General features: G+C 44.6%; 1 protein-coding gene across 4 annotated transcripts in view; it reads right to left on the reverse strand.

The window, feature by feature from the left end:
- Window positions 1–19,238, reverse strand: part of KIAA0232 (KIAA0232 ortholog) — a 111,880-nt gene extending 92,642 nt beyond the window's left edge. For 2 of the 4 annotated variants that reach the window (XM_054029035.1, XM_054029031.1), the window contains exon 1: window positions 17,014–17,100. The gene's annotated coding sequence lies outside the window, so the exon portion shown is untranslated. Of the gene's footprint in view, window positions 1–17,013; window positions 17,101–17,545 lie in introns of those variants that run through there. The other 2 variants (XM_054029030.1, XM_054029034.1) reach the window with 2 other exon arrangements.
- Window positions 19,239–19,467: the final 229 nt, after the last annotated feature.

The following is a 19,467-nucleotide window of genomic DNA, read 5'->3' on the forward strand; positions in this document are numbered from 1 at the left end:
CTGAGCTACTTAGAACAACTATAACAACTTTTTAAAAACTATTTAACTATTTAACTATAAACACTATAACTATAACTGCTAATAACCAACAAAGCTAGGGAGAGTGGAGAACAGCTAAGCAGCGCTCCACAGTTCCAACGACCGTCAGGGGCGGTAAGAAGGAACTGAGGGGGCGCCGGGTCGGCTGGGGTATATATTCAGCGCCATGAAGGCGCCACTCTAGGGGGCTCCACAGCCGACCCGCCGGTGTTGCTAGGGTAGAAAATCTTCCGACGATCGTGCACGCGGCGCGCACACACCTAATGGAATGGATATGAGCAAGCACTCGAAGAAGAATGTAAAACTATCTTTAGATAGGTTTTTTCCCCTCAAAAGCATTTTATCAAAAAAAAAAATCCGATTTTTGATTTTAAAAAAAATTGATTTTATCCACCCTGCCATCCACAAGTATAATATACAATAAATTTACAAAATTCCATGTAAAAGATGTTAAGAGAACTTTAAAATTATATACCTAAGCAATATCAGAAAATGTCAAACTAAGGGTGCACACACAATCTTCACTCTGTCCCTTGTGTGTATGCATTACAAGAGACTTTAATTATGTGACCATATATTAATGTACTATTTGAGAAATAGTGTATCATCACATTTTCTCTTTTACCCAGGATACATAGGTACCATTTCTACTGTTTGTTACTCTGTATATGCCAGACAAACTGAGCCCACTGCATTTTCATTAGCAATTGGAGGGAGACATCTTTATGGCACATTAAAGTTTCCCTTGTAGAAGAGAGGAAGGATGATCCAGTAGCACTAGCCTGGGAGTTGGAAAACCCACATTCAATTCCCTGCTCCATCACTGACATTCCTCTGTGGCTTTGGGCAAAGTCTCTCTGCATTTCTGTTTATCAGCTATAAAATGGGAACAACCGTAATTCCCTACTTTAGTAGTGTTGTGGGGATCAATACATTAAAGATTGTGAGGTATTCAAATACTATGGTAATTGGGACCATGGAAGTACCTAAAATAGACAAAGAAGACCATCCTGCTTTGTGGTAGAGTGGCAATTATAGCTATGAGTATATCAAACAGTTATCTAGATACTAGCATAGGTAGATTACAGTAGAAAAGCTATAATCACTGACTCTTTACTGAAGCACAGTCCTCAATATATGCTCACTGTAGAAGTGCTACGAGTATGTATTTATATTCCAATTATCAACAAGCAAAGCAGACTAGCTAAAAGTGCAAGCTAGGCCAGGGCTCTCCATGTCTTTAACAGCTCCTTTCTCCACATCTTTTTCTCAATACAAAAAAATGTGTTTGCTTTCCCATTACAAAAGAAAGCAGATACAGACAAACTGTATCTAAAACAGCCTTAGTACTTGCATTTCACAAGCATCAAGAGACCTGCAAAAACGTCAGGCGCTGTAAAGAATTTGTTGTTTAACTAAAACTTCCTGCTCCAAAGAACTTGGTTCTACTTTAAGACATGACAAGAAGACGGGTGTAAAACACACAGTGATGGGAGAAGAGAAAGGTACAACAGGGTAATGGTAATACAAACATGTTTTTTGTACAGACTGGATATTCACATAATTTTGTATTTAGTTATATAATACACAATTTGTGGCAGGGCAAAGTGAAAAAAAATTAACTCCCCCCCCCCCCCCCCCCCCACTTTCCTCCCCCAAAAAGCCAGTAACATTTTTAACCAAAAGAAGGCATAGAAAATTCATTGTCCACCGTATGGTAACCTGGTTACAAAATACAGTTCTGTGTATTCTAAGACTTTCACAAGACACATACCTGTATGAGCATATACACAGATTTCACTTTTGTTGGGAAGAAAATCTTTCAAAAAAATGTGATAAGGAACTCTGCTATTGCCTACCCTAACCACATGGACTGAAATTTATGTCCTTAGCATTTCAATTTCCAGGTCAGAATGCCTTGTAATAAAGGCTCAAGAATTCAGAAATACACAAATTGTTACTTTTGTTGCATTCCTTGGTATCACCTAATCTCCCAAGTAACTTTGTACAGTCTTTGGTTCAAGGGCAGTTTTTTGTTGTCTGTTTGTACAGCGCTTAGCACAACAGGGTCCTGATCCAGGATTGCAGTACCTAAGTACCGGTACTACTGTAATACAAATAATTATAATAATGCTTACACCAAAAACAAGCCTCTCACTATCACTCATTTCAAAGACCACTTCTGCAACAAGGCTTTAACCAGAAGTACACCTCTACCCCAATATAACGCTGTCCTCCGGAGCCAAAAAATCTTACCGCGTTATAGGTGAAAAACGCGTTATATTGAACTTGCTGTGATCCATCGGAGTGTGCAGTCCCCCGTCCGCCCCTCCCGGAGCACTGCTTTACCGCGTTATATCCAAATTCGTGTTATATCGGGGTAGAGGTGTATTGCCATACCACTAGTCACACAGAAGGAGCAAAGCGCCTGACCGATCTCAAACGAAAAGAGGAGTTATTTTACTTTCAGAGGGGCAAGAAAGAGACTGGAAATTTTTGAAGTCTAAGGACTCTCAACCTTGTTTGAAAAAACAAAAAAAAACCCACATATTTAGGCAATAGGACACAGAATCTAAGATAGAGAATATCCATCATAATACAGAAATGCAGCTGTAATGGAAAGTTCCAACATAACTATGAGGGAGAACATGCAGAATCAAAGGCAATCTGCACTGTTAGCCCATCCATAGCTGTACATTTTTGACATGTACTAAGTCCTCTACAAAATGCTCTTATTGGTCTGTATTATCATTGTCTGCTTCATCTAGTGAATTCTCACAGTACTCTACCGCTGCCAGTGAGCAGAGTGAGGAATTGGAATCCAGTATCATTTGTTTCCTATAGTCCAGAACCATATTCTTTAGGTGGAGGGTTTTGCACTAGTTATTTATTGCAGCAGAATGATGCGTTTGTGACTTAAAGTTGTATAATTATTTGCACTGCAGTAGCACTTACAGGATCCAGTCAGATTAGGGCCCCATTTGTGCACATCAACGAAACAGTGCTCAATGCCTCAAAGTACATTTCTGTACTAAAGTAAAAAAAGTGTTTTAACTCTTAACTTGGGCTAAAATAGCAGTGAAAATACACAGATTCTGCTTAGCAGCTTGAGTTCAACCTCTGACTAACTTGAGCAGCTAACCCAAGCTAAAAAAACAAGTTGCTATGTCTTCACTGCTATTTTAACCTGAGATAGTTGATTTTCAATCCTTTCAAGAAGGATGTTGATAAATCAAACCATGTTCAGAAAAGAGCCCTGACAAGGATTAAAGCATTAGAAAACATGCTTTATAGTATCAGAGGGGTAGCTGTGTTAGTCTGAATCTGTAAAAAGCAACAGAGGGTCCTGTGGCACCTTTAAGACTAACAGAAGTATTGGGAGCATAAGCTTTCGTGGGTAAGAACCTCACTTCTTCAGATGCAAGTAATGGAAATTGCCAGAGGCAGGTATAAATCAGTATGGAGATAACGAGGTTATAACCTGCTTATGCTCCCAATACTTCTGTTAGTCTTAAAGGTGCCACAGGACCCTCTGATGCCTTATAGTGACAGACTCAAGGAGCTCAATTTATTTAGTTTAACAAAGATACACTCTTCAGCCTAGCAGACAAAAGGTATCACAAAATCCAATGGCTGGAAGTTGAAGGTAGACAAATTCAGGCTAGAATTGAGGTGTACATTTTTAAATGAGTGTAATTAGCCATTGGAACAATTTACTAAAGATTGTGGTAGATTTTCCAACAAGGGCAACTTTAAAATCAAGATTGAAGTTTTTCGAAATATATGCTCTTGATCAGACTAGATTGTCTAGTAGATTGGCCCTTCTGGTCTTTGAATCTATAAACTTGGGTGAGCTAACCAGAGCTAAGAACACACTCTCTTTCCTCCTTCCCCCGCTTCAGTGAAGACATACCCAGACAGCTTATGAAGTGAGGAAACAGATTGACAGAGCAAGACGGGTACCCAGAAATCACCTACTACAGGACAGGCCCAACACGGACAATAACAGAACACCACTGGTCATCACATACAGCCCCCAGCTAAAACCTCTCCAGCGCATTATCCACGATCTACAACCTATCCTGGAAAATGATCCCTCACTCTCACAGACCTTGGGAGGCAGGCCAGTCCTCGCTTACACACAACCCCCCAACCTGAAGCAAATACTCACCAGCAACTACACACCACACCACAGAAACACCAACCCAGGAACCTATCCCTGTAGCAAACCTCGTTGCCTACTCTGTCCCCATATCTACTCTGGCAACAGCATCAGAGGACCCAACCACATCAGCCACACCATCAGGGGCTCATTCACCTGCACATCCACTAATGTTATATATGCCATCATGTGCCAGCAATGCTCCTCTGCCATGTACATTGGCCAAACCGGACAGTCCCTCCGCAAAAGATTAGATGGACACAAATCGGACATCAGGAATGGTAACATACATAAACCAGTAAGTGAACACTTCAATCTCCCTGGTCATTCTATTACAGATTTAAAAGTCACTATCATTGAACAAAAAAACTTCAGAAACAGACTTCAAAGAGAAACAGCAGAACTAAAATTCATTTGCAAATTCAACACCATTAATCTGGGCTTGAATTGGGACTGGCTGGCTCACTACAGAAGCAGCTTTTCCTCTCCTGGAATTGACACCTCCTCATCTATTATTGGGAGTGGACTACATCCACCCTGATTGAATTGGCCCTGTCAACACTGGTTCTCCACTTGCGAAGTAACTCCCTGCTCTCCATGTGTCAGTATATAATGCCTGCATCTGTAACTTTCACTCTATGCATCGGAAGAAGTGAGGTTTTTACTCACGAAAGCTTATGCCCAAATAAATCTGTTAGTCTTTAAGGTGCCACCAGACTCCTTGTTGTTTTTGTAGATACAGACTAACACGGCTACCCCCTGATACTTAACAGATAGGAATAGATGCAGAGAGCACAAAGCATCAGCAAAACTATTATGATTGGTGTAAGTAGCAGCAGTCACTAGGGTGACCAGATGTCCCGATTTTATAGGGACAGTCCCGGTTTTGGGGTCTTTTTCTTATATAGGATCCTATTACCCCCACCCCCGTCCCGATTTTTCACACTTGCTGTCTGGTCACCCTAGCAGTCACAGAACATTCACTGCTTAGCCATTGTCATTTGCTTTGTAGCAACTGTGACACAGGTGAGTTTGAGAGCGAGATCTGAAGGGGGATAATGTAGTGGCTTCATGGATTTTTGCAAGGAGCTCCTCCCATGCATAAGAGGAGACATGGGAGAAAGTGCAGAGATGATAGGTGGAAAATTTAGTTAATAAGCAATTATTAGGTCTACACAATTCTAAGGCCTTAGAACCCTGCATAAGCACAATATAAGATCAAAGCATACCTGAGGTGAACTGCATTCACAACAGTTACAGCTTCTGGTAGCACTGTTTTACTATCCAGCTACTTACTGGACTGACGGGATTAAACACTTGTATCTCTTAATACCTTGCTCTTAGAGAGTGATATTCATCAGTAGATCTGATGAAAGTAGACTTTACAAAGTAGGTAGGCATTATTCTCCCCATTTTACAGATGGGGAAAATAGACACAGACAGGTAACGCGACTTGCACAAGGTCTCCCAGCAGGACAGTAGCTGAGACAGAACAGAGTCCCAGTCCAATGATCCATCCACTAAACAACAAGGCTTGGATTGAGTTGGTACACTGTTACAACACACTGTCATCTCTCTCAAACTGCTAACTTGTTTTCTGGAACCTCAGCTTAAAAAAAAAAAAAAGTGGTCTCTAGTTTTTACAATTGGTGGGGATGAGAGGAAGAGAGGTGGAACTTAAGGGCTTGTCTATACTGGCAATTTACAGCGCTGCAACTTTCTCACTCCGGGGGAGTGGGGAACATTCCCCTGAGCGCACCAAGTTTCAGCGCTGTAAAGCGCCAGTGTAGACAGTGTACCAGCACTGGTAGCTGCGCCTCTTGTGGAGATGATTTTAAAAAAAAAGAGCACTGGGAGACCTCTCTCCTAGTGCTCTGCCGTGACCACACAAGCCACTTTAGCGTTGCCAGTGTAGACTAGCCATAAGTGTCAACCACCTGTAACTGATAAATAGATGTCTTTGTGAGTCTGAGTGTCTGGAGATCAGCTGTGAGATCAGCCTCATTCATCTTGGTTAAGTCACTTAAGTGTTAACTCAGATGTCCAGTGATGATATAAATGTCAACATTGTTATCTATTTCAGTCCTCATTTAAGTGAGGAATCACAGGGCTTCCCTACACAGGGAAATTACCAGCAGAACAATGCCAGTATTAGGGTATGTCTTCACTAGCAATGTTAAAGCGCCACCTGTGTAGTCGCGGCACCAGCGCTGGGAGAGAGCTCTACCAGCACTGTAAAAAACACACCCCCTCATGAAGGAGTAGCTCCCAGCGCTGTGTACTGTCTACACTGCAACTTTACAGCACTGAAACTTGCAGCACTCAGGGGGGTGTTTTTTCACACCCCTGAGCGAGAAAGCTGCAGTGCTATAAAGTGGCAGTGTAGACAAGGCCTAAGTTATACCACAGTGTTACATAGAAATAACTTCCAATGTGGACACACTTATTCCAGAAGAGTACCGTTTTCTGGTTTATATTATGTCACTCTGAAAGGCCCTGTCACATTTAACCTCTGCTTAAGCACTGTTCCAGCTCAACATAATTTGGATGCCCAGTGTACACAAAGCAACACAGTTTCCAACAGCCACATTTGAAAGAGTGTTACACTGGAAGAGTATTCGAACAGTTCACACACTCTTCAGAACCCAATGTAGTTAGGGCATGAATGTGAGCTTTTTACTTTTCTGTGTACCTTAACTTTTAACTAAAGAGTCAGAGTTTAAGGCCGGAAGGAACCATCAATTCATCTAGTTTGACCTCCTTATGTCACAAGCCATCAACACCACTCAGCCCCCATACACTAAACCCAACAACCCCAGTTGGACCAAAGTATTACAGCCCATGAGAGACTAAACTATCATATGCCACAGGGAGAGAATAGGAGGCACTGAGGTGCACCAACACCAGAGCCCCTCAGCCCACTGCAAAGGCAGGGAATTGATTAAGTGAGATATACCCAGATAATCCCAGTAAGTGACCCCACTCTGTGTTGCAAAGGAAGGTGAAATCTGCCCAATGTCACTGCCAATATGAACTGGGGGGAAACTCCTTCCTGACCTCACATATGGCAATCAGTTATACCCTGAGCATGTGAGCAATGCCAGCCCAACACCATCAAATTCTGTCTAGAACACTCCCACATCAGCTTCCTGGATGCCAGGATCAGCTTCAGCAATGCAACTCTACAGACAACTATATACAAAAAACCCACGGATCACCACACTTATCTTCACAGTTCCAGTAACCACCCCAGACATGAAGAAATCTGTTGTCTACAACCAGCTATTCAGATATCACAAAATATGCTCTGAGGAGAAAGTTAAAACTGCTTTCATCAAACAAGGACACTCCATCAGAGAAGTAGATCGCATCATAGAATGGGCTGCTCAAATACCCCAGGAGAACATGCTTCAATGCAGGAAAAAAACAACAACAACGCAGCGACCATCCACCCTTAATTGTCCCCTACCTCCACACAATGGAACCCAGATGGGGTATCATCAAACAATTACAACTCATATTTGATGGGGACTACATGCTGAAATAAGTTTTTCCCCAAGCCTCCCCCACCCCACCCCAAAAAAATCCCAACATATCGCTTCACCAAATGACAACACTGGCAAAAATGGCAGGACTACATCCTTCAAGAAAACTACTTCTGTTCTTAAATAAGGAATGCAAGTCACAGCTACTGAACCAAGTTACTAAAAATTAGAACTTTGAAGTTTCTCTGGGCATATCTATATTGCAACATAAGCAGAACACAAGTTAGCAGACCCTGGGTTTACACTCATTTGTAACCCCAGGATAGGAACTGTTGAACCCTGGGTCCCAGTCTGGGGCTCCAGCATCTACACTGCATTAAGTAGGCACGAGTCCACCCACCCATAACCCAGACTTCCCTGTGCCCTCCCCAAAATGTAGCTACTCTAACCCTTTCTTCATGGTGCAGCGTGGGAAAATTTGACTGTCCACAAAACATGACTGTCCAGAGGACAAAGAAAGTCAGCCCGTGAGATTGTGAAATAATTTTGGCGGACTCCCAGAGCACAAATCCAGTGGGGTTGCCTCTACAATTCAAAGCAAGAGGGCTTGAACCCTGGGTTCCAGCTTGACTCAGGCTTGGACCATCCACTCCCATGGGGTCCTGGGTCCAAACCCTGGGTTAGCACACTTTGTGTGTAGACAGAAAGGGGTATTAGCCTTGAGCCTAAGTTCAAACTCTGGTCTTATGTTGCAGTCACCGCCCACACACTCCCCCTCAGGCTCATAGTAAAATTATCCTGTTTGCCACATACAGTTGACAAAAGCAGAGCTTCCACACAAGTACTGAACTGGAAATTAACATTTTCATGTGACAATTAATTAAAATAACTATGCTGTCCTTTTAAATGATCATTTAACTGAACTCAGTTGATCAGGATACTCTAGGGCAGGGATAGGCAACCTGTGGCACGCAAGCTGATTTTCAGTGGCACTCACACTGCCCGGGTCCTGGCCACCGGTCCAGGTTGCTCTGCATTTTAATTTAATTTTAAATTAAGCTTCTTAAACATTTTAAAAACCTTATTTACTTTACATACAACAATAGTTTAGTTATATATTATAGACGTAGAGAAAGACCTTTTAAAAACATTAAAATGTATTACTGGCACACAAAACCTTAAATTAGAGTGAATAAATAAAGACTCGACACACCACTTTTGAAAGGCTGCCGATCCCTGGTCTAGGCAGCTTCACCAGCAGTAGAGCATAGGTATGGCTACACTACAGCACCACAGCTATAGCACTCAGCTGTGTTACTCTGGCACCATAGTTGTAGATGCTTCCTACATCAACGGAAGGGGTTTTTCTGTCAATGTTATTAATCCACCACTCTGAGAGGTGGTAGGTAGGTTGACTGAAGAATTCTTCTATCAACATAGCTGCATCTGCCTAGGGGGTTAGGTCAACCTAACTACAGGACTCAGGCCACAAATTTTTTCTCAGTCCTGAACACCACAGCTAGGTTGATCTAATTTTTAAGTGTAGACCAGCAGGCCCATGTTAGCCACACAACTCAGTATAATTTTCAGCAAAGCAGTTAGACATCTGCAATAAGATCAAGTACTTTATAATCTTATTTATAATGTCTAATATTACAAACCAAATAAGGAGCAAAATGAACTTGCTCTACTCCAGAAGACTGGACAGAGAAGAAGAAAAAAGGGGAATGGGAAGTCATTCAAGAGCAACTTTCAGCTAATTAGGTGACTAACTCCAAATCCTCAAGCAGCATCTTGAGGTCATCCAGAAAAGTTTACAATACAAGATTTTTACATTACACTACTATATAAATCACAGGGAACTGGCTGCATTTTTTTCAGTACTCTAAAATTTATTTGGGCTAGTAATTATATACTTCCACCCAACCGTGCAGCCTTTCAGATCTAACACACAATTATGGCTGTACACACAGTGGGATGCTTCTAGTGCAGTGGTTTCCAAACTTTTTTTCTGGGGACCCAGTTGAAGAAAATTGTTGATGTCCGCAACCCAACAGAGCTGGGGACAAGGGGTTTGGGAGGGGCTCAGGGCTGGGGCAGAAGGTTGGGGTGTGGGGGTGAGGGCTGCAGGGAGGAGCCAGGAATGTGGGGTTCTGGGTGTGGGAGGGGGCTCTGGACATGGGGTGCAGGCTCTGGGGTGGGGCCAGGGATGAGGGGCTTGGGGTGCAGGCTGTGGGAGGGGGCTCTGGGCTGGGGAGTTGGGGTGCAGGAGGAAGTCAGGGCTCTGGGCTGAGGGTGCAGGCTCTCGGGTGGAGCCAGGGATGAGGGATTTGGGGTGCAGGAAGGGGTTCCAGGTTTGGGGGGGCTCAGGGCTGGGGCAAGGGCGCAGTGCAGACTTACCTCTGGCAGTTCCCGGTCAGCAGCGCAGCTGGGGTGCAGAGGCAGGCTTCCCACCTGTCCTGGCACCGCAGACTGCGCTACGCCCTGGAAGCAGCCAGCGGCAGGTCTGGCTCCTAGGTGGAGGCGCGCAAGCAGCTTCGCACGACTTTTGCCTGCAGGCACCGCCCCCTGCTCCCCAGCTCCAGCCAATGGGAGTGCAGAGCTGGTGCTCGGGGAGGGGGCAGTACATGGAGCCACATGGCCCCCCTGCCTAGAAGCTGGACCTGCTGCTGGCCACTTCTGTGTCAGAAAAGGTTGGCACTAGCCTACCTGCTGGGCAGCACTGCCAATGGGACTTTTAATGTCCTGGTCAGCAATGCTGACCAGAGCAAGGCGACCCAATGCCTTACATGCCACGACCCACACTGTGAAAAACACTGTTCTAGTGTAAATAGTCTACAAGTTAGGAGGTTAATGGTATTTCATACTGAAAACAGCAATGAACAATGTGGTTCTAATGCAACAGACTTACTTTGTGATCTTCAGTTGTATCTGGTAAGAAGTTAATAAGAAATTCTCTCTTCAAGGTCTGGATCCTAAACGTATCCCAAAATACTAAACTAATAGAGCCACATAACACTTCAAAGCATTAGAATTCTTACTTACATACCATACATTTTAACTACTCCATTCCTATAGATTTCAAACTTCTCTATTTCAAGCAACTGATGACAATTTATAATGTCACAAGAGATCACTGGAATTAGTTCTTCATTTAGTGACAATAACTACTTTTGATCCATTTGCTGATTTCTAGCTAAAAGGCTAGTTAAAGTACCAATAAAGGTGGTTTAGGTGTTTTTAAAACCAAAAAAGTACATGCATGACAGCTTCAAACCTTAACCCAGTAAGTCAGTTTAATCACTTTACTGTTAAAGTGATTAGCTAACATAAAAAAAAGTTCACAGGCAAAGTTATGCTCATAAGTTTTGACTGGTTTCCTGTATGCTTCACTTTACATTTCTACAGTGCTTTGACATTAAAATTGTAAAGCATTATATAAACAGCCTCCTCTTCTCCAGTCTCCTGCTACCCACTGATCCATCTTTCACACATCTTCACACCTTCTTCCATGGTTTATACACATGGAACACCTTCCCTAAACCAGTATGTAAGGTTATTACCCTCTCCTTCAAAACCCCTTGTCAAGAGCAACTTCTTCCATGAAATCTACAAGAAACTGGCCAACTAACAACAGGTAATAATATACCTGACTCTTATACAGTACTTTCATTAAGTAGATCTCAAAATGCTTTACAAAGTAAGTTAGTATCAATATCCTCATTTTACAGATGGGGAAATGGAAGTACAGAGGGGATATCACTTGCCCAAAGTAACCCAGCAGACCATTGACAGCAGGGACTAGAACCGAGATCTCCCACGTCTCAATCCAGTATTCTACATATAGGCAATACTGTTTTATATATAATGTTATAAACTGGAGATATTAAAACATTAAGAACGTATATAAAAAGTGTATGGTTAAATTATATATATTATTGTGTATGTTATTTGTTTTCTTAGATTGTAAGCTCTTTTGGACAAGAGCTGAGTCTTCGTGTGTATATGCATTCTGCCTACAAAGTTGTAGGCATTATTGGAACAAATATTTATTTAAAAAATACTCATTACACAGTTAAGAAAAATGACTGCTTCTCCCTTAATGTTGTGGACCAATATGTAAAAGACAAAAATCCAAAAGATGCTATATCATTTAGGTTGAAATTCACTGTAGCAGTTGTGTACAGGACCAATTTAAGACTTTAGTAGACTACAGTTTAACTATAATTGTTAGAACTTAAGCAGTGTATGGGGCAAATTACCTACTTTCAAATAAACTGTTCTTCCTTCAAAGACTTCAGCAAGCAGATACATCTCTACCTCGATATAACGCTGTCCTCGGGAGCCAAAAAATCTTACCGTGTTATAGATGAAACCGCGTTATACCAAACTTGCTTTGATCCACCGGAGTGTGCAGCCTCTTCCCCCCCCACCCCCGGGAGCACTGCTTTACTGCGTTATATCCGAATTTGTGTTATATTGGGTCATGTTGTATCAGGGTAGAGGTGTACTAGAGTGGAGGCAGAGAAGTTGGAATATTAACTCTAGATTAAAACATAAGAATTCTGGAAGACAGTTCAGTACGTTTTTAAATACATAAATTCAGATATTTTTGCCTGAAATTATGTAAGAAATAACTGATAGACTGAAGTTGAGTATAGTAAATTCAATGACTCCTCCTCCAACTGGATTTCTAGTTTTAACTATCGTGAAATAAGAGCTGACTAAAATGCTTAAGCTAGCTTAACAAAACCACAACATATAAAATGGACCACTACACCACACATTGAACCCCTAAACATCTAATGCTGATATGCTGAATCCACTTTTGTGAAATCATCTCCTGCAACATATATTGAAAATAAAATATTAATTATAAATCCTCTTTAAAGTCAGTAACTGTAGGAATAACCTTGCTAGCTAAGGCATTCATCAAACCACCCTACAGTTACTAGGTATTTCTTCCCAAGAACAATTTGTAAGTCACTTAACAAACGTGATGAATACATGAAAATAAGATTGTTACTCAAATTGTTGTCAATTAAAATACAATTGAACATTAAAAAAATAAATTGAACACAGAAATTAAGTATCCATTTAACTCTTTACAATTTTATGTATAAAGTCTACTTTCCTCTTGATCTGCTGGGGAATTTCAAAAAGTCTAACTTTTGTCTATGATAATAGCTCTACTTGCAAATTATTTATTAGGCCAGACACAATGTTTTATTGACCTAAATGGTGGCTCCAACCACCACTGAACAGTTCAAAAGGAAATATGGTAGAGAGACTACACTAAGCATTTTCTGAAAGCAATTTGCTTTCTGAGTTCCATTAGTGGTATGAAAACTAGAATATTTCCCATTCCTTCTCTTAATGTGCATTTCACTTTACTCTGCATGGTCATTTATTTATCCCTATTACAGTGATATTCATCCACAAGTGTAGTTACTATTTCCCTCAGAGGCAGTTTTAAGGACTTTACTACATTGTTCTGTTAGACCACTATAAAACGTATCTTTTCTGTAAGCTTTCATGTATTTAAAAAAAATGAGGTACTAAGTAAAAGAGGATAATTTCACTCCCTGTTCTGAACAAACAGCTACTTTACAAATAAGCATCTTTCAAACACTTAACAAAACTTATTCAAAAATGTCTAACAGCCAGATCTTATACTTTTAAAAGTTGTTAATCAACCCCTATATCAATTCCTTTTTAACATCTACCATTCTGGACTATAGCCCAATGCTCTCCTTTACTTTTGTTAAATGAAAGGGAGACAAAACTAATAAGGCTTTGTCTACTCTACGCACCCTTTAGCGACCCAGCTGTGCCACTATAGCCATGCCACTAAAAGGCACGTTGCATAGCCGCTGCTTGTTGGCAGGCGAGAGCTCTTCTGCCAACAAAAAACTTCCACCCCCAACAAGCAAAGGTAGCTTTGTCAGCAGGAGAGCGCTCTGGCCGATGAAGTGCTGTTCACACTGGTGCTTTCCCTTTTCATGGGCAAAAATTTTGTTGTTTCGAGGGGGGGAGGGGTATCGTTAAGTTTCCAGTGTAGACAAAGCCTAAATCCTGGCTAAAGCTCTTAAAAAAAAAAAAAAAAAAAGGGAAGAGAGCTGGGTCCTGTGGTATACAGTAACTCCTCACTTAACGTTGTAGTTAAGTTCCTGAAAAATGTGACTAAGTGAAACGATGTTAAGCAAATCCAATTTCCCCATAAGAATGAATGTAAATTGGGGGGGGAGGGGGTGGGGCTAGGTTCCAGGGATTTTTTTTTTTTTTTGCCATACAGTACAGTACTATAGTTGGGAGGTGCCCCCGCCTTACCACACACAGGCACAGCCCACTGGCACTGGAGACAATGAGGCAGGCAAGGAGGCTGAAGGTGCTATAGGCTAGAAGCATTTGCGCAGCAGCAGCTTCCCCTATTCTGCAAGCACCAGGGGCTCAACCCTCGGCCCACACATGCCCCCCCTTCCCCTAAGCACCCACCCTTAACCCGCCTCTTCCTCCCCCCCCCTCCCCCTTTACTCCGCACGTCGCATCCGCTCTCCTCCCCTGCCTCCTGCCCGCGGCAATCAGTGGCTTGCAGCGCTCAGGAGGCTGGAGGGGAGGAGCGAGGACATGTGCCCAGGCTCCCCCTCCCTCCCCTGCCTCCTGAACACCGCAAGCCAGCTGATTGCCACGGACAGGAGGGAGGTGCGCCACATCCTCGCTCCTCCCTCCTGCCCATGGCAATCAGCTGGCTTGTGACCTTCAGGGGGCAGGAGGGAGGAGCGAGGACTCAGTGCGCAGGCTGCCCCCTGCCTCCTGAACGCAGCAAGCCAGCTGATTGCCATGGGCAGGAGGCGGGGGAAGGCACTGATCTGCAGGGTCTGCCAGCAGGCGGGTGGCGTTGGGGGGGGGGCGGCGTGCATAGGGGAGCTGATAAGGTGTGGACAAAGCAGGCAGCCAAACAAGGTTATAATGAAGCATTGCACAACTTTAAATGAAGTATGTTCTGTAATTGAGCATGGATGTAAGATCGAAACAACATTAAGCGAGAGGTCGTTAAGTGGGGAGTTACTGTACTCCTTAAAACTCAATGAAATTCCACAAAGATCCAAATCTGCAAATTAGATGGTAGGTTGGCTGCTCTCGCTGGCATCATTTTCCTTCCTTTGTCCCACTTCCCAATAAAGCCACAGAGCAAACCACTGCCATACAATGCTGACCAAATCAGAATTATCTTGTGTGTGTTCCCCTTCATGGTGCATCCTTGGAATTTCCTTCTTATGAAGAGGGAAAGGACATTTGAATTTCCTGCTGCTTCTCTTGAGGTGATCAGACCACCAAGCCAGCAGATCTCAAAGCAGGGATAGTTCTTTAACATTCCTTAGGGGAAGGGATAGTGGTTTCAGCATTAACCCGCTAAACGCAGGGTTGAGAGTTCAATCCTTGAGGGGGCTACTTAGGGGATCTGGGGCAAAATCAGTACTTGGTCCTGCTAGTGAAGGCAGGGGGGGCTGGACTCAGTGACCTTTCAGGGTCCCTTCCAGCTCTATGAGATAGGTATATCATCTAAAAACCCCTTCCTCCTCCACTGATTCTAGGCACCAACCTGCTGATGAGCAAGATGTGGGGCAACAGGCAGTCAGAAATCCTACCCCCACAATTCAAGTCTGCAGATTCTCACTTTAACGTTTGATCTCATACAATGTGAAGTGTACTATAAATGCATGGTGGTGTTACACAGTTATTAAAATTGTTCACCACCTCCATTCTACCTGAAGAATCTCACTTCATATATTAAACATTTATTTATTAGCTTTTTCTGTACACTATGTTAGCAGTCTGTTCTATTAACAGAACAAACATGTGGCAGGTGCATAATTGATACCATTTAAAATTTCAAGGGACACTATTAGATTACATGTCATTTTAAAATATAAGATTTCCTTATTACAAAGAATTTTTCTCAACTTTGACTAGAAACTAAGTCTTTTGTCTATTTTCAGATTCTCGTACATTAGCACAAAACGTCTATGCTTTGGTGAACAGTGCAGTGAAATATGTACTCTACAAAACTGTCCATGGAATCACGATAGGTTAGGCTTTGACATATCTACAATCTGAAGCCAAGTTTAACCTAGAAATGTCCACCCCAACCCAGTAATAAAAAGTAACATTTTATAAAAGTAATATATAGAATATGATGCAAGACAGAAGGCAGAAAAAGTTGCATCTACACCACTTTTCTGGTATGAAAAAACACACTCACGATAGTAACCTTTAGTCTTTAATTCTGCCAACTGCAGGCCAAATCCTTTAACATACAATATTAAAACATAGGATATGATAGTTTGTTTGCCCTTATTAAAAGAGCAGAATCAGCCCCCTTCAAATGAGTGCCAGATACAGACAATGAGTGTTTGAAACTAACTAAACCAAGAGTCAGTAAAGGCAGATTAAATACATAATTTTAAAACAGCAAAGACGTGGGGAGGAGATAGAAGTGAGGCCGACTTTCCTGAAATGAAGTGTCAGTTTGTGCCACTTCTGCATTCAGTCGTAACCTTCGCCAAACCTTGTACCTCTGCCTCTCCGCCCATGGCCTGTAAGAGGCTGCAGCACTTTAGAGCCCGCCCAGACGGAGGACAGTTCAGTTACCATAGGACATAACTCCCCATCAATCTCCCGCCATCGTAGCTCCTCCTCTTTAAGCAACAGCAGCCCCCAGCCCCAACCTTCTCTATCCGCCTTTTCCTTCAATAGGCCCCTAAAGGACAATGCTGTTGGAAGAAAGACAGACTTGAGTGTCCGACCAAGTCTGCGCTTAGCGCAAACCTTATATACTGTACATTAGATACGGAGTATTTTATCGTGTCCTCATTACAAGCGTTTAGACCGATCACACAGCTTCTCCCGATAGGGCAGCACGAGCCACCGCCTATGTCTTGTACAGGAACTCGCAGGAGGAAAGGTCACGCAGTGAACCCCATCTATTCACGATCCGGGCCTGGTGGCCGCTGGGGCCAGGCCAGCCCTGTCACCGCCGCCTCACATACAAGCCGGGCAGGGCCTGTTTGTCTTAATCAGAAGCTTGGGGCGTTGAATCCTCCCGAAGCAAATCCCCAGGTTTCTCCCCGCTGCGCCCGGCTGACATCGGGACAGCGGCGCGGGCCAGGGAAGCGCACGGATGGCCGCTGCCCCCTGCCAGCGTGTGGGCCTGAGGAAATCAGAGCGGGGGGAGGCAACGCTGGAGGCCCCTACACAAAGCTCCCGACCCCGGGCCAGGCCGTCCTCTCCTCCCCTCCCCTGAGCCCCATGCCCAGTCCCGCTTACCTGGCACGGTGACCCCGGAGACGCCGAGGGCCGGGGAGGAATCACCTCCCAGGCAGAGTCCGCGCTCGGGCCAGGGAACCCCGGACGGGCCCCCAGCCCCGCCCCGCCCCCGAGCCCTCCCTCCGAACCGGCCTCTCGCCAGCCCCTCTCGCCGGCCCCTCGCGCTCGCTCCCTCCCGCCCCTCCCCTTGCGCCCTGGGCCTCCCCGTCCCGCTCCTCCAGGCAGGCTCCTGGCAGCGTGGAGCCGGGCGCCGGGCGCTCTAGCCCGGGAACCCCCGCCCGAGCCGCTGAAGGGCAAGAACCTGCCTGGCCCCCCCACGGCTCCCATCCGCGCGCGCCAAAAGCAGCGCGAACCAGCTCAGGCCTCGTTAGCCCCGGATCTTTCCCGCTGCCCACCCGGACCATCTCGGGACCCCGGACCCGCCAGGCTCGCCCTCCGAGCGGGGCCCTACGTTCCCCTTCTCGCCCGGGTCCCCTGCGGCCGGCCCGCCCGGTAACTGCCCCGCCACCCGGGCCCGTTGGCGGCTAGTTACCTGCCGTGGCGGTGGAGGCGCACAGCGGGGCCCTGGGGCCTCTAGCAGCCGGAGGAGGCGGCGGACTCCGTCCCGCTGCTGCCGTCCCCGAGTGAGGCGGGCGGGACGGAGCCGGGACCTGCCCTGGGAGGCGTTACGTAAACCGGCGGCGGCTCCCAGCAGCACGGGGAGGGAGGAGGGCCGGCAGCTCCGTCACCCGGCAACAGGACTCAGCGCCCCGGCGGACCGAGCCGGCGGCTCCGCCCCGTATCCTTCCGCCCAGAGGGCGACCCAGCAGACCGCCGCGCCGTGTTGCGCAATACAGCCCAGGGCAAAATGGCGCGGGCGGTCTGAAGAGCCGGCGTGCAGACAGGTGTTCTCCAAGCCCTCCCCTCCGGCTGTCTGTCTGTCTCACCGCAGCGGCGGAGCCGATACTGGCTTTGTCTGGCTGAGGTGTTTTGGGGCCCCCCCATCTCCGTATTTGTTAGTATAATGGTGTAGTTATAGTGACCCTTATGTTGGGTGTTAACTCCGAAGCCTAACGACAGCGATCACCCTCTCTATTTCTTTGCTGGTCAAAGCAACTGAGAAGAGAGTGCTCCCTCTGTGGCGTTATACACAGCCACACTGACTGATTTCTGGCTTTAAGCCTCTGGGATTGGGAGAGTACCACTTTTCTAGTTCCCAGTTAAATAATTAGTAAAGAGGAAGGGGTGATGTCTATGTAACAACATTTCCCCTTCTATCTGCTTTTTTAATTATTGTTATTGTTAATACAACTCTGTAAGCATGTATGATGTGCAGACCAATGAATCCCCTTCAGTGTGTACAATATTTTACTTTGCACCATAGGATTTTTAAATACCCGAGAAGATTGGATTGTCAGAGACACCTGGGCACAAATCCCTCTTTCACATGCTGAATATAGCCACAAGTTAGTTTTACTACCCCACCCTCTTAATAGTGCTGTCTGCTATCTATCCAGCTGAATGTCTGCCTGCCAAAGAATGAGTTGAAATCTTGGCCTGATTAAAAAAAAAGTGTCCCATCAGCTTCTGCAAAATTTAGGTTTTCATGAAAATAAAACTAAGTTTTTCACCCTTATGGCTGCAAAAAGAATAACCACCTACATCCAAACTGTGTAAATGAACGCCATGTGGCCATCAAAGTCTTTGCCTTCACATCTATGGAATATCTGAGCCAGATGAGGAGAAGGAAGAAGACTTGTGATGACACATTCAATGAGATCCTGCAAGCCAATGCTCCATCGGACTGTGAGCACAGGGCCTGCAGAATGAACATTGTGGAGAGCCCGGAGAAGGAAAGGGGAGGGGAGAAAGTTCCAGGAGTCCCAGCAGGAAAAGGAGATGGAGATGCACCAGGACATAATGGGGCTTCTCCAGCAGCAAATACAGATGCTGCAGACTCTGGTTGACCTGTAGTTTCAACAATCTTGGGCTTGCCTCGCTCTGCAGCCCGCTGAGAACTCAATATCAGGACCTTGCTATATTCCCCCTTAACATTCCACGTGGCATCAGGGATCATTGCACTATCCTACCACTCCAGCCCCAGGGACATTAAAGACAATCACAGCTTTACATACCTATGAAAGCCACGGTTGGTGTCTGTGTATGGACATGAATGTTCTTTCCCCTTCCTAAGTTCTGTTCTATAAATTTATTAAGTTTTTAATGTATTTGTTTTAAATTTGCATTTTTTTTGCACTGATTTTGTTACAGAATAAAATTCTCTTATTTGGAACTTAATTCACTTTTATTAGTGCACATCATATGCTGTCAAATGCTCAGCAGTTCTGAAAGCAACAAATTATCTGTTACTACACAGTGTCACACAACTCACAGGATCAGTCACAAACAAAATTAATAGGTGCATTGACAATGTTGTATTCCTACATGTTGTCGTCAGCGATCCCTTGAGGTCGA

Source organism: Malaclemys terrapin, chromosome 5 (genome assembly GCF_027887155.1).
Source record: "Malaclemys terrapin pileata isolate rMalTer1 chromosome 5, rMalTer1.hap1, whole genome shotgun sequence".
Classification (NCBI taxonomy): domain Eukaryota; kingdom Metazoa; phylum Chordata; order Testudines; family Emydidae; genus Malaclemys; species Malaclemys terrapin.